Source organism: Paramisgurnus dabryanus, chromosome 3 (genome assembly GCF_030506205.2).
Source record: "Paramisgurnus dabryanus chromosome 3, PD_genome_1.1, whole genome shotgun sequence".
Lineage (NCBI taxonomy): Eukaryota > Metazoa > Chordata > Actinopteri > Cypriniformes > Cobitidae > Paramisgurnus > Paramisgurnus dabryanus.
In genome coordinates this window covers 44,854,684-44,867,334 of record NC_133339.1, presented here as the reverse complement: position 1 = coordinate 44,867,334, position 12,651 = coordinate 44,854,684, and positions in this window count along the sequence as shown.

Genomic DNA, 12,651 nt, shown 5'->3' with positions numbered 1-12,651 from the left:
TCGCTGACAACACTGACACAGCACAATCACTGTACACTGGATCGTGGTGGGTGAGTCTTTGTGCTGTGGAACTTTCACTTTTGACGTGGTGCTGTGCATTGCTGTGTATTGCTGTGTGTCTTGTCAGACCAAACCCCCGCCTTTGTACGCCTCGTCGAGGGAAGACGAAAAGGCTGTCGGTCTCAGTGTGGCCATTAATTATATGTTGTGAGCACGTCCCAGGTAGAGAGTAACAGTGTGGTGTCCAGAACGAGTCCGGTTCCGGACATTGGAGTGGGTCTAGGAGTGGCGGTAAAGTGCTGGAGTAGTACGGTTGTGTGAGTAATATTACGAGTCACTATCGTGGAAATTGTCATCTGTGTGCTACTTACCGTTGCAGAAGAGAGAGGAGTGGAAAATCCCGTCTGTCCCGAGGTCTCGTCGAAAGGGCGCCCCTGTCCTGTATTCGAACACCTAAGGAGGGTGAAGGAAGGGCAGCGCTCGGCCCGGTGAGACAGTACGACGTTTCCCCCTCCCTGCAACCGCCGAGCTTGTCGAGAGGGTTTGTCCCCGACGCCACATGAAAACCACCTACTCCAGCGGACGCATCGAAGACATCGGTGTCGTAAGTCCGCCACCCTGTGTAACCAAAATTAATATATTCCGGGATCTGTTTGTTAGGAACAAGGAACGTGCTGTGTAAAGTTGGAACGAGTAGAACGCCACGGAAAGGAACTGTGTGAAACCCGTACTTACTGTACGCTGTGCCCAGCAGAGAGATGAGAGCAAACCAAGTCCAAGTAACTGTGCCTCTTGTGTTCCAGCTGTTGCCTGTGGAAAGAGAGAAAGGAAGAGAGTGAGCGACACGAAAAGGAACTGTGTGGAACCCGTACTTACTGTACGCTGTGTCCAGCAGAGAGGTGAGAGCAAACCAAGTCCAAGTAACTGTGCCTCTTGTGTCCCAGCTGTTGCCTGCGGAAAGAGAGAGAGGAAGAGAGTGAGCGACACGGAAAGGAACTGTGTGAAACCCGTACTTACTGTACGTTATGTCCAACAGAGAGGTGAGAGTAAATCAAGTCCAAATGACTGTGTCTCTGTGTCCCAGCCGTCGCCTGTGGAGAAGGAGAGATAGTGAGCGACACGAAAAGGAACTGTGTGAACTCCAGCCTGTGAAGATAACGAGAGCCTGAAGAGGCCGTTATTTTAAGTTCCCCTTCCTCCCTCCCCTATTTATTATTTTAAGTAATTTAAATAAACTGCATTTTAATATTATGCTTACCTTGTGTGTCTGGTCGTTGGGGTGGCTTTGGGAACCTCCTCGAGGTGGAAAAAGGGGCGTGACCTTATTAACATCTGGGTCCACCCCTACCTGTGACATATATATATAGGACAGCAGCCCAACGTCACCAATCCACTCTTCTATGGCAGGGCTCTCTCTTCGGCCTAGGAAGTGATCGCTGACAACACTGACACAGCACAACACTACAATTCCTCAGGTGTACACATGTCAAAAGACCACCGCACTCCACACACTCACTGTGAATTAAGGTCAGAATCACAACATAAGGCCGGGGTTATCGTCCTGGAAAGTCGAAAGGGCTGGTGCAGAGGACGACCATGTGAGAACGTCAAGACCACGATCTTTTAAGCCCACTTCTTCCTCTTCTCGGCCGGTTCCGGCTTACCCACCGATCCTTGACATGTGTGGGTCTGCTGATCGGACACACAGGGAATACACTGGGATACAGTACTAGCAAGGGTGTAACTGGCAAGGCAACAACAAGACGAATTCCAACGTAACTCACAGTTTCCTTTGACGCTTCCCTCTCTCTTCCAGATGTCTTGTGTATCCGAGGCCGGCGGTACAATAATTTCTCTGTTCCTTCCCCTTCAATCAGTTTCCGGTGACTTCTCAATGTGCATGGTCTTTTCAAAGTAAACAGTACACATTAGCACAAAGACTTCAAAAGGAATGATTTTACACTTAGCTTTGTCTTTCTTAAGCCCAAACCTCCTTGGTGACTTCCCCCAGTCTGCATTATCCACACCAATATGTCTCTCCGAGCACACCGATCACTTCCGCCTCACCCACAGCGTTTTGCCGGAATAAACTCCTCTTTATTGTATTCCTGATGCCTTATTTATGTGCCTCCTCTTCTTTACAATGTCCAATCGTCAATCGCCACGTTCGCTTTGCACATCTGTTCCTAATAAACCCCAAATTTGTTTGCCCGGAGTTGCCGGAACTGGCCGGGTGTTTCAATGAAAATGGTCTGGGCGGAACTATTTCCGCCATTTTGGGTTCCACTGTTTAAAATCACCCCCTGACACCAATATCATCCAACTGCGGCCACAAATAGGCGTTCTCGTACTGCTGGGGGTTCCTGTTTTCGCAGACAGACACGCCCCGTTCTTCTTCGCCGTCTTGAACTGTAACGTTAACTGTCAAGATCCCCCCGTTCTTCTTCGCCGCCTTGCTGAAACTGTCAACATCCAGTTATCCGGGTTAATATAACAAATTAGCTAGTTAGTTTTTCCTCTCAGAAGTTAAGATCAGTAGTCTGTACGGTTAGCATAAAACTAACGTTAGCAAGCTAAGCCATCTACAGAACATTAGTCCAATTACAGCTTAATAAGATTACATTTACGTGTAGGACTAGTTTATTTCTCAGTCCTAACTTTAAGCAAAGGCAGACGTCAGCTAGCATCGAACTAGATGACCAAGCCAGCTTTCGAGCGGCTTGTTTAATTTACTGATATTACATTACAATCATTTTAGGAAGGCTCCATGGTAGCGAAATATGAGAATATTGTGCACTACGTGTTTATCTTCTACGACAAAGGTAAAAAAAGTACACTTCCATAGTATATTTAAAGTGCTTTATTTTCGCACAATAATTTTGTACTTAATATACGTAAAATTAATCTTTAGTACTTCTTAAGATCATCTAAGTGTGCTTCAGTGTGCTATTTTGAGACACCATGAACATGAACTACAATTCACTTTTAACATAGTATTTCTGTATTAAAAATGTATTTAGTTAACACTTGTATTAAACTTGAACTCAACTTTATACAAAGATGGGTTCAAGTTTACTAGAAGTGGTACCTAAATACATTTTTTTCACATTTTAGTTCATATTTATGGTATCCCAAAATAGCACACTGAAGTACACTTAGATGATCTTAAGAACATCTTAGTATATTAAGAATTCATCATAAGTACTTAAGTACAAACTTAGTGTTAGAAAATAAAGCACATTAAGTACACTATGGAAGTGTAGTACTTTGGCCCTGCCCTTGATATGTTAGTTGCTTCAAATAAAGGAACCCATGGACATACAGTCCGAAACCAATACAGTTGTCTAAGAATGCCTGAATTGAATAATGAATAGATGAAAATAATATATTGTGCAGTTCCAATCTAGTTACCAGACACTTTATGAAGGCTCAGACAGTAAGCTATTTGACTCCAAGGATTCACTTACTCTTCCCACAGGCACTTCCCATACGGAAATGTAATATATGTGAATATATGAAATATCCCTATATGAAATATATGGTAATATAAAGTAGAAACATATATGTACATATATGTACAACCATATATGACACCTATTCGAAAATGGAACAATTTCATATATTGACATATATGTCTATCCCATACAAATATATGTCTATGTGTGCAAAAAACATACATAGACATATATGTCATCTATATAATTATTTATATATGTGACATACATGACTTCACATATATGTCTAATATATGTTGCATACATATACTTATCATATATCATAAAATTATTAAATTTGAACCATGGTTTTTATCTATTTTTCGCATGTTTCTGACCACAGGTAGGACATACAACCCATTCACACAACTTAACACACAAACACAATTTATTATTTGTAATGTACCTGATAAGTCCAGTCGGGCCTCGAACCCGGGTCCTCACGTTGAAAGTCGTCCGCGCTATCCACTGATCCACCCAGCAGTTGGATGATTAAGCTATTTGTGTGTTACTGAAGTAGGCGCTGTTTAGCTTGTATTTTACAGTGTTCGTTTTATTATTCCTCCTGTTTTTATTTTATGCAGGGGTACACAGTGCAAATTTAACCCTTGTGCATTGTTCAAATTTAATACATCCACTAAATTAAACATCTGTAAAAATGTATCAGATTATTTTTTCACTTTTTTTGCATAAATTTGTTAGTCAGTTCTGATCAAAACTACCAAATTTTTACAAAAATTCCATGATTTTAACTCTTTAATTGCCAAGTTCATAAGTGGATTTGGGGAAAATCTAAATGACAAATTTTCAATACAAAAAGTGATTGTAGACTGGATTTTTTTAACCTTTTTCGCAGTCTTGGGCATGTCAAATATAAAGTAAAAACATTGGCTTTTGATTATTGTTTTCTTCCTCATTTGTGGTTAGTGGCTGTTTTTGCCCCATTGACTTCCATTATAACCACATTTTTTGATTGCAGAGCAATGACACCTTGTTATCATGCATTTTTGAATGTTGGTGGTTTTTCCTTTTGCAAAGAGGTCAAATTTGTCATTTTTACTGTTGATCACCATGTGGCACCATTAACCCTTTAGTAGACCTGTGCTGTGCAGAGCTTAATTTTTAGCTTGTACATTGAGTAATATGTGGGCGGTTTCCCGGACAGGGATTATCTTAATCCAGGAATTAATTAGGAAATATAACTAGTTTTAACAAACATGCCTTACTAAAAACATTACCTGTATGCATTTTGAGGCAAAACAAAGGGCCCTGATGTATTTTAAGATGTCAGTGCAAGTTGTTTTCAGTTTGGACAGCTCTTAAAAATGTTTTAGTCTAGGACTAGTCTATCTGTCCGGGAAACCGCCCCCATGGAGTATAACTCCATAATAAAAGTATAGTATTGTGCCAAATGCATGCAGTTTGAAACTAGGCAGGGTTATAATGTTATGACCCTAATAATTTTTAAACAATATATTTACAGACCTATATAGGCTATGTTGTTTTAGAAATCTAGACATAAAACATATTGATATCATATGGTTGGAGCATACAGTATCATGTAAAAATCCATCTTATATGGTTGTAAAATACAAACCCATATAAGAATTCATACATATACATATTTTAAATATATGTATTTAAATACATTTTAATATGAGTATTCCATATAGGTTTAAAACATATATCTTCATATATCAAGAGTATCTATATATGTGATATTAATATATGTATTTATATACATTTTAATATGAGTATTTCATATAGGTTTAAAACATATATCTCATATATCAAGATTATTTATATATGTGATATTCATATATATATTTATATACATTTTAATATGAGTATTTTATATAGGTTTAAAACATATATCTTCATATATCAAGAGTATCTATATATGTGATATTAATATATGTATTTATATACATTTTAATATGAGTATTTCATATATGTTTTAAACCTATATATTCTTATATCCAGAGGATCTATATATGTGATATTAATATATTGCATATATATGTAACATATATGCCAAGATCGGTTTTGATATAGGGACATATATGTCATATATTACATTTCCGTATGGGTTTGGATGTTTTCAATAAAGACACAAAACAATTTTCTTTTGAACATTGTAGTACATACAGTAGAAACAAACCAATTTATTGGCATGTAAAAATGAAAGTGATTACAAAATAAAACGTGTCACAAATATAACATAAGAAATGAGTAAGTGTTGGTGTTGTTGTTGTTCTACCCACATGAAAAAAAAACACTATGGTAGGCAGACATCTTCAATTAAATACCTGCCATAAGCCATGTGCCTCAGCACCAGGCGTGCGCTCGGCCAATTCCTTGTTTTGGAAAAGCCTTTGAGGCGCAGTGCAAGGCCACTGCCACGGCCTGCAGTCTTATAAATCTTTCTAACAGTTATATGCATCAGACTGTCTTTCTTAAGTTTGAGGTCCTCTGCTAAACTATCATTAATATAAACTGAGGGGTGGAATGGCTTTGCAAGTTCCTGGAAAGTCTTAGAAACTCTATTGAACACGCCAAGCATAGCCATGTCCATACTCAGCGTCTCTTCAATAATACGCTGAAGGACTATAAGTGGTAAGAATGGACAGTCCTCTGTGGTAATGGGTGTGGCTGCTGGACAGCTTTGAGATTTGAAGGGGTGGCTGAGATGGGTAGATGCAGAGGGTGAGATGGGTGTGCCAGCTAGTCCTGTGGGGCTAGAGAAAGAAAAGAGAGATCAGTGTATTGGCTACCATCTTCATGAGCACTACATATAAATAGCAATATATTAAAGGAATAGTCTACCCTTTTGCCATATTAATATTATTGTTATTACCTCAACCTAGACGAATTAATACATATCTATCTTTTTTCAATGCGTGCACTGTACAGCACGTCGTGAATGTGTTAGCATTTAGCCTAGCCCCATTCATTCCTATGGTACCAAACAGGGAAGCCACCAAACACTTCCGTGTTTTCCCTATTTAAAGAATGTTAAATGAGGAGTTATACCAGTAAGTATGGTGTCCCAAAATAAAACTTTTTGGTACCATAGGAATGAATGGGGCTAGGCTAAATGCTAACACATTCACAACGCGCTGTACAGTGCACGCATTGAAAAAAGATAGACATGCATTAATTTGTCTAGGTTGAGGTAATAACATAGTTTAATATGGCAAAAGGGTAGACTATTCCTTTAACACAGTATATAATACCTTCCACTGCTTGGAGATTTGAAGGTGTGGCTGAGATGGGGAGATGCAGAGGGTGAGATGGGTGTGCCAGCTAGTCCTGCAGGGCTAGAGAAAGAAAAAAGAGATATAGTATAGAATATTGGCAAACCATCTTCATGAGCACTAAATATAATTAAATTACAAAATATGGACGCAGTATTTAACACCTTTTAAGCGTAAAGGTCTCCAGCAGCTGCCCACACCACCACCTCCTGATAGAGAGCATGTCCACCTGAAAGTAAAGTTATGCTTTAAATGTTTTCATAGCCTGATACAAATCCATGTTACAGTACTGTTTACTCATTGAGATAACTATGGCAGTGCACATTTTTACAGATGTAGCAATCTCCTCCAGTAAGTATTGTACCTGCAGGCAAAATTAAAGCAGAAGTCATTAGCACATTGGGTCTCAGAAAGTGGTGGACACTGAAATTTTGACATCTGGTCCAGTCTCAACTTTTTTCACTCTTTTAGAATTGTCTTTGACTGCCCCAGAGTGGCTGGATATGGTCATGCACAAACATGTGATTAACACACTTAACATTCGTTTTCAAAAATCTGCAACTCACCGAGTGGTTAGTGGTGCTTGTTGATGTTGCAAAACAAGTAGCGTAGCGAAATACAGTTTCTGTCTTGTTTTATTAGGCATTTTTTTTAAATCCCATTGCTTTCTACTGGAAGATCATTGCTCGGATGATATTATGCCACAGCCGGAAGCTGACCTGTTTTTACGGTCTATTCAGTGCAGTGTCCTTGCACGGCAAATTGGTTGTCACCCTCAAGTGGTCGGGAGTGTGCTAACGTTATTGAATATCGAGCAGAAGAATACATGGTTGTGAGGTATCTGAAAAAAAATAGTTCCACTATAGCAAATAACACGGATTGAAATCATACATTGCTCTGATATTTTTGTTTTTAATCATCAAGGAACACCACTAACCACTCAGTGAGTTGCACAGTTTTGAAAATGAATGTTAAGTGTTGTTTTAATATCATATTTGTGCATGCCAATAGCCAGCCACGATTGTACACATTCAAGTTGAGACAGGACCAATTGTGAAAATATCAGTGTCCACCACTCTAGTTCATCCAAAACAAACAAGAAATGAGACCAAAAGTGCTAAATACTCGACTTTTCCTTTAAGTGTAAGACCTATTGGTGCATGTTAACTGTAGCCCCCAGATAGGACTAAATTATTAAAAGCCTTATATTTCACACTACAAATCTGATTGAGATTTGAACGAACTCACCTCACTGAAATCATATGGCTTTTGAAGCGTAGAACACATTGCATACTGAAATGAACATACAAATGTGTTAGTTGTTCTGCAAACTAGCAATCAGTTATCACTTCTGAAAATATTGCATCTCACCATCAGCATAAACACCCCACAGCTATTGCTCTGATGCTGTGGAGATGCGCCCTGTGGTGGTAAAGGGGGGGTGTGATTTATTATCTATGATTCTTATTATATGATACATACTGATATCCACACTCATTTTGTAGCTTTAATCATACAAAAAGTGCAACACAACGTGCTTTAAACTTGCATTAAAAAGGCATTATGGAGGATTTTCCCGAATTTTAGAAAAGAACCGCCCTCTCCACTTTTTTAAAAATGCACGTGCAGAGGGAACGCCTATTAAACGCGTGCATGAGAGAGCATGCACGAGCCTAGTTCTCCTCGTGCGCGCTCTGTTTACAAGTTGCTGTAGGCATGGCTCATACAAGCCTACTTTCCAAAAGAAGATTTAAATAGCATGCCAAACTTTACCTGTCGAGTAGAAACTTCGCAACTGAGGTATCAGTGGGAAGCCCAACCTGTGCTTTTAGCACACGCCAGCGTCTTGTTTCTTTCTTCAAAGACACTTTCTCTTGTGACCCCCAGACAATATGAAAAAACACGGGGAGAACAGCAAGCTTCAGACAATGAATGGCTGAAAGCTCACCACAGCACACATATACACCTGAAAGTGCGCATGCGCAGAAAGCGAAACCTACGAGCACGTACAACGGCCTTACATAAACATATCACCAGAATGATAGACAACTATGAGGACCAATAGTCTTGATGATCCACCCAGAAAAAGAAAATCCTCCGTAATACCTTTAAGCAGCAACCAGGGTCCATCAACGTCACATAAAATCATTTTATCAAATCAATAAAAATATCAAGAGGCCTGCCTATATACCCTACTCTGCTATATGCAATTAATCGTGCTCCAGCCACACGTTTTACCTCGTCAGCCAAGTAACAGACCTTCCATGGTCCATTGGATACAGCATGTGCCAGGTTACTGAAAAGGTTTGGAAGACGTGTTAGTTGCAATTCATGGCTTTCAAATTTAACATTGAACCCCATTTAGGAATTGCTGAATATCTCCGATGGCTACACATGCCCACCTTGAGCCCTAAGAGTATGGTTTAAAAATAGGGCTGAACTACACCTTCCCGTGCTAAAAAGTGACCTGGGAGTAGGAGTAAGGGTGTCACGATTTTGTTTTTAAATCGAAATCGAGATTAATTAAGTCACAACCTCAAACTTTGAATTCAAAAAATGGAATTGTCGATGCTGCCACGCCCCCATGTCACATCCGGTCGGCTTGCCAAGCAGAAAAGGACCCATGTTGAGTGCTGCGAGTCTAACTTAGCTAGCTACAGCCAGTCAAAAGGAGACACCACGCGTGCTGCTCTTTACATGGGAAACAAAAAAAACAGCACGCGCCTCCCGCCTTCAGATTGAACTCAATCAAAACAGTGTACAGCAGAACGGCGTCTGTGACAGGACCGGTCGTTTCTCTCAACTGAGATCCATTGAAGTTTCACAACAACTTATTTCAGCTGCTTAAGAGTTATGTAAACAGCATTTAAACATGACTTATTAGGGTATAGTCTCACAATCTCGTCTGACAGTAATAAAAATGCATTTTTAGGCTGCAAAGTACTGACAGGAATGTTCATCTTACAGGAAGTATCATTTTATCAGGAGTGCGCGTGTACCATATTTTTCCACTGGCAGCACGACTAACATGGCAGGGCATCTCCGGGTTCAAGCTCAGATATAATATTTCATAAAAGTCTAGTCTAGAAATGGCATAGCAACCTGTGCTTTCAAAAAAAAAAAAAAAAGTAAAAACCGAGAATCGAATCGAACTGCGGCCTAAGAATCGAAAATGTAACCGAATCGAGGATTTGGAGAATCGTGACACCCCAAGCAGCAGCAATTCCTAGTAGGGACTTAACATATGGAAGATATGAACAGGAACAATAAATGCAGAACATATGGAACATATGAACAGGAACAATAAAGAACAAAACAAGAAAAAGGGATGTATAGTCCAAAACAGAACTGCCATACATCCAAAAAACATAAAACATGATCATATCCAAGTTCTCGGGTTCTCAAAGCAGTATTTGGGTGATCTAATTAAAAAAAATTCTAAAGTAAAGATGCAGATGAGGTTTCTAGTAAACCAATAAAGAACTACTTTAATGATGTAAACATGGAAATTGCTTTGAATTAAAAAAATAGTTACTGCTGCAAGACCCCCCCGAGTTAGATATGAACATAGGGAACCAGTAGTCAGCTTTCTATGAAAAACCTCAAGATTTCTAGGTAGCGGTCATCTCCAAAGCCACTAGGGTGTCTTGAGTCAAAACATTGCATAATCCTCAGTCTTGGTTTGAGAACCTGTTAAAAGTTTTATTTCATGGAATGGCAAGATAAGGGTTGGTTAAAGACCCAAATCTTACTTCAAACAAAATTACAGTTATAGTAAATAGTGTATTCCATGAATATAATTTTATACAAAGTGCTTTACAAGTGATTGCTTTCATTCACCCATTTGTTGAGGCAGAAACAAAATAACATTCAAATATATGTTCAGCATAGCCAAAAACATTACTTTCATTGGGAGGTGGGGGTGTATGATAAGACCCTTCAACAAACAACCCAAAGTAGGGGGCAAGGAGAGGTTTGGAATTGATCCAGAAAAGGTCGGGTTACATTCTTAGACCTAAAATCATTATGCATTTTTAAAATGTTATGTACTGCATGAAATGTTCCAGAGCATGGATGAGGATTCAATAATAACAGCACAGTATTTCAGATAAAAAAGGTTTTACTCACACACAATGTCCAGTGCCCAGGCTGCCAGGCAGGGAGAAGCACCACGTCTTTGGATGCAAAGTCACACTGAGGAAATTAAAAAAAAGAGTATAAAGAGGAACGTGAACATGATGTTAAAGCTGAGGTACAAGTTCTGTTACATTACTACTCACAATCATTTTAGCAATGGGAGAAGCCTCAAAAGGAGGAAGCCAGGTGACCACCACATAGGCATCCACAGCCACAGTTGCAATGCCCTTTATTTGAAAACAGATGCATAACACACTTTGTGTAGACAACAATATAGTATACAGTCAGAAAACATGCTAAATGTACTACATGTAACTTACATGTGCATTTGCAGTCTTGACAATAATGTTGAAACAACAATTTGCAATCTAAAAAAGGATAATTAGTAAGACAATTAATAATCTCATACCATAGGAAATACAGTTAACACTTGGTTCAGATTTACCGTTGCTTCAACATCTCGTTCTAGGCCTAGAGTCCAAAAGTCAGACCTTGTGAGGATCGAGTTGTTGGCTTGGACAATTTCCTCCTTAGGGTCACCCTTACTATCCAGTACATAGTCCAGCTATGGGAAAATATACAAAACATTATGAATGCATGCATATCTCAAATTTCTAATTCACAAATACTAATCTCAAACTTACTAATGCACAGAGTCTTGCGTTTGGTTCTCGTTTCCAATCAGCAACTGTAAAGCTGGGATTAATACGGTCAATAGCTGAGGAGAGCGACTGTAACCTTGAACCTAATTCAAAATAAGTAGATAAGACAAAAATGAGAGGAAATGTCTTATTGTATAAAATACACAAATCACTAAAACAAAGCATAAAATATAGAAGATATCTTTACGTTTAGAGGGTGGTGAAAGATCTGGGTCTGAGCTAAACCCCATTTCTACTGGCTGAGATGAGCAGGCAACAACTGGATCTGGGCTAAGCTCTGCTGGCTGAGAGGAGGCAACAACAGGGTCGGGGCTAAGCCCTGTTGGCAGAGAGACACAGAATTCTGCCTGACCATGCTCATTGAGACACAGCTTAATTTCAGGAGTCACAAGCTTCTTTAATTCCTCCTTGATCTTCTTGTTCTTCCGCTGATTGTAATTGTGAATAACATTACGCATCATAAAAACATGAGCAGATGGCGAAAGCATGTTCATGTAATAGTTGTTTTTTTTCATGGTTGAGAAGAGTTGTTCTGCAACCTGGCTGTTAATTCTCCATGCCAGTTCAGGTACCATCTTTATCCTCCTGAGGATATCTTTCGGGTCTTTAGTGTTTCCTTCATGGAATGTGTCGTAGAGACAATAGTGGTCTGCTGACCCAGTCAATGGATGGCCACACGGGTCTGGCACAGGTTTCCTAGTGTTAAGCCATGGTAAATTGACCATACCACCATTTGATGCGTACTGCAAGTTTTCATGGCTGGGGTCCAACAGCCTACCCTCATGAGGGCTGAAAGGCATCGTCTCGGGCTCTCTAAGGTTAGCATGCACTGCCAGACCTCTTGCAAAGTCATATATGCATATGTTGGGCATGTGCTTCCACGATAACAATAAGTCAGCGAAGTCCCTTGGACTTTCTGCCCTAATGTTAAATTTCAGCGAGACAACCTGTCCACAGGGGCACATAACAACAGCCCAGCCACCTGAGGAGAACAAGTGTTCAAGGAAGTCAAACTAAATTACCAGCAGTCAGCTAATGAGAACAGATTAATATTGTTGGCACTGTTTTTTTTTACTTACCAGATGCTCCCCAAACCTTTTG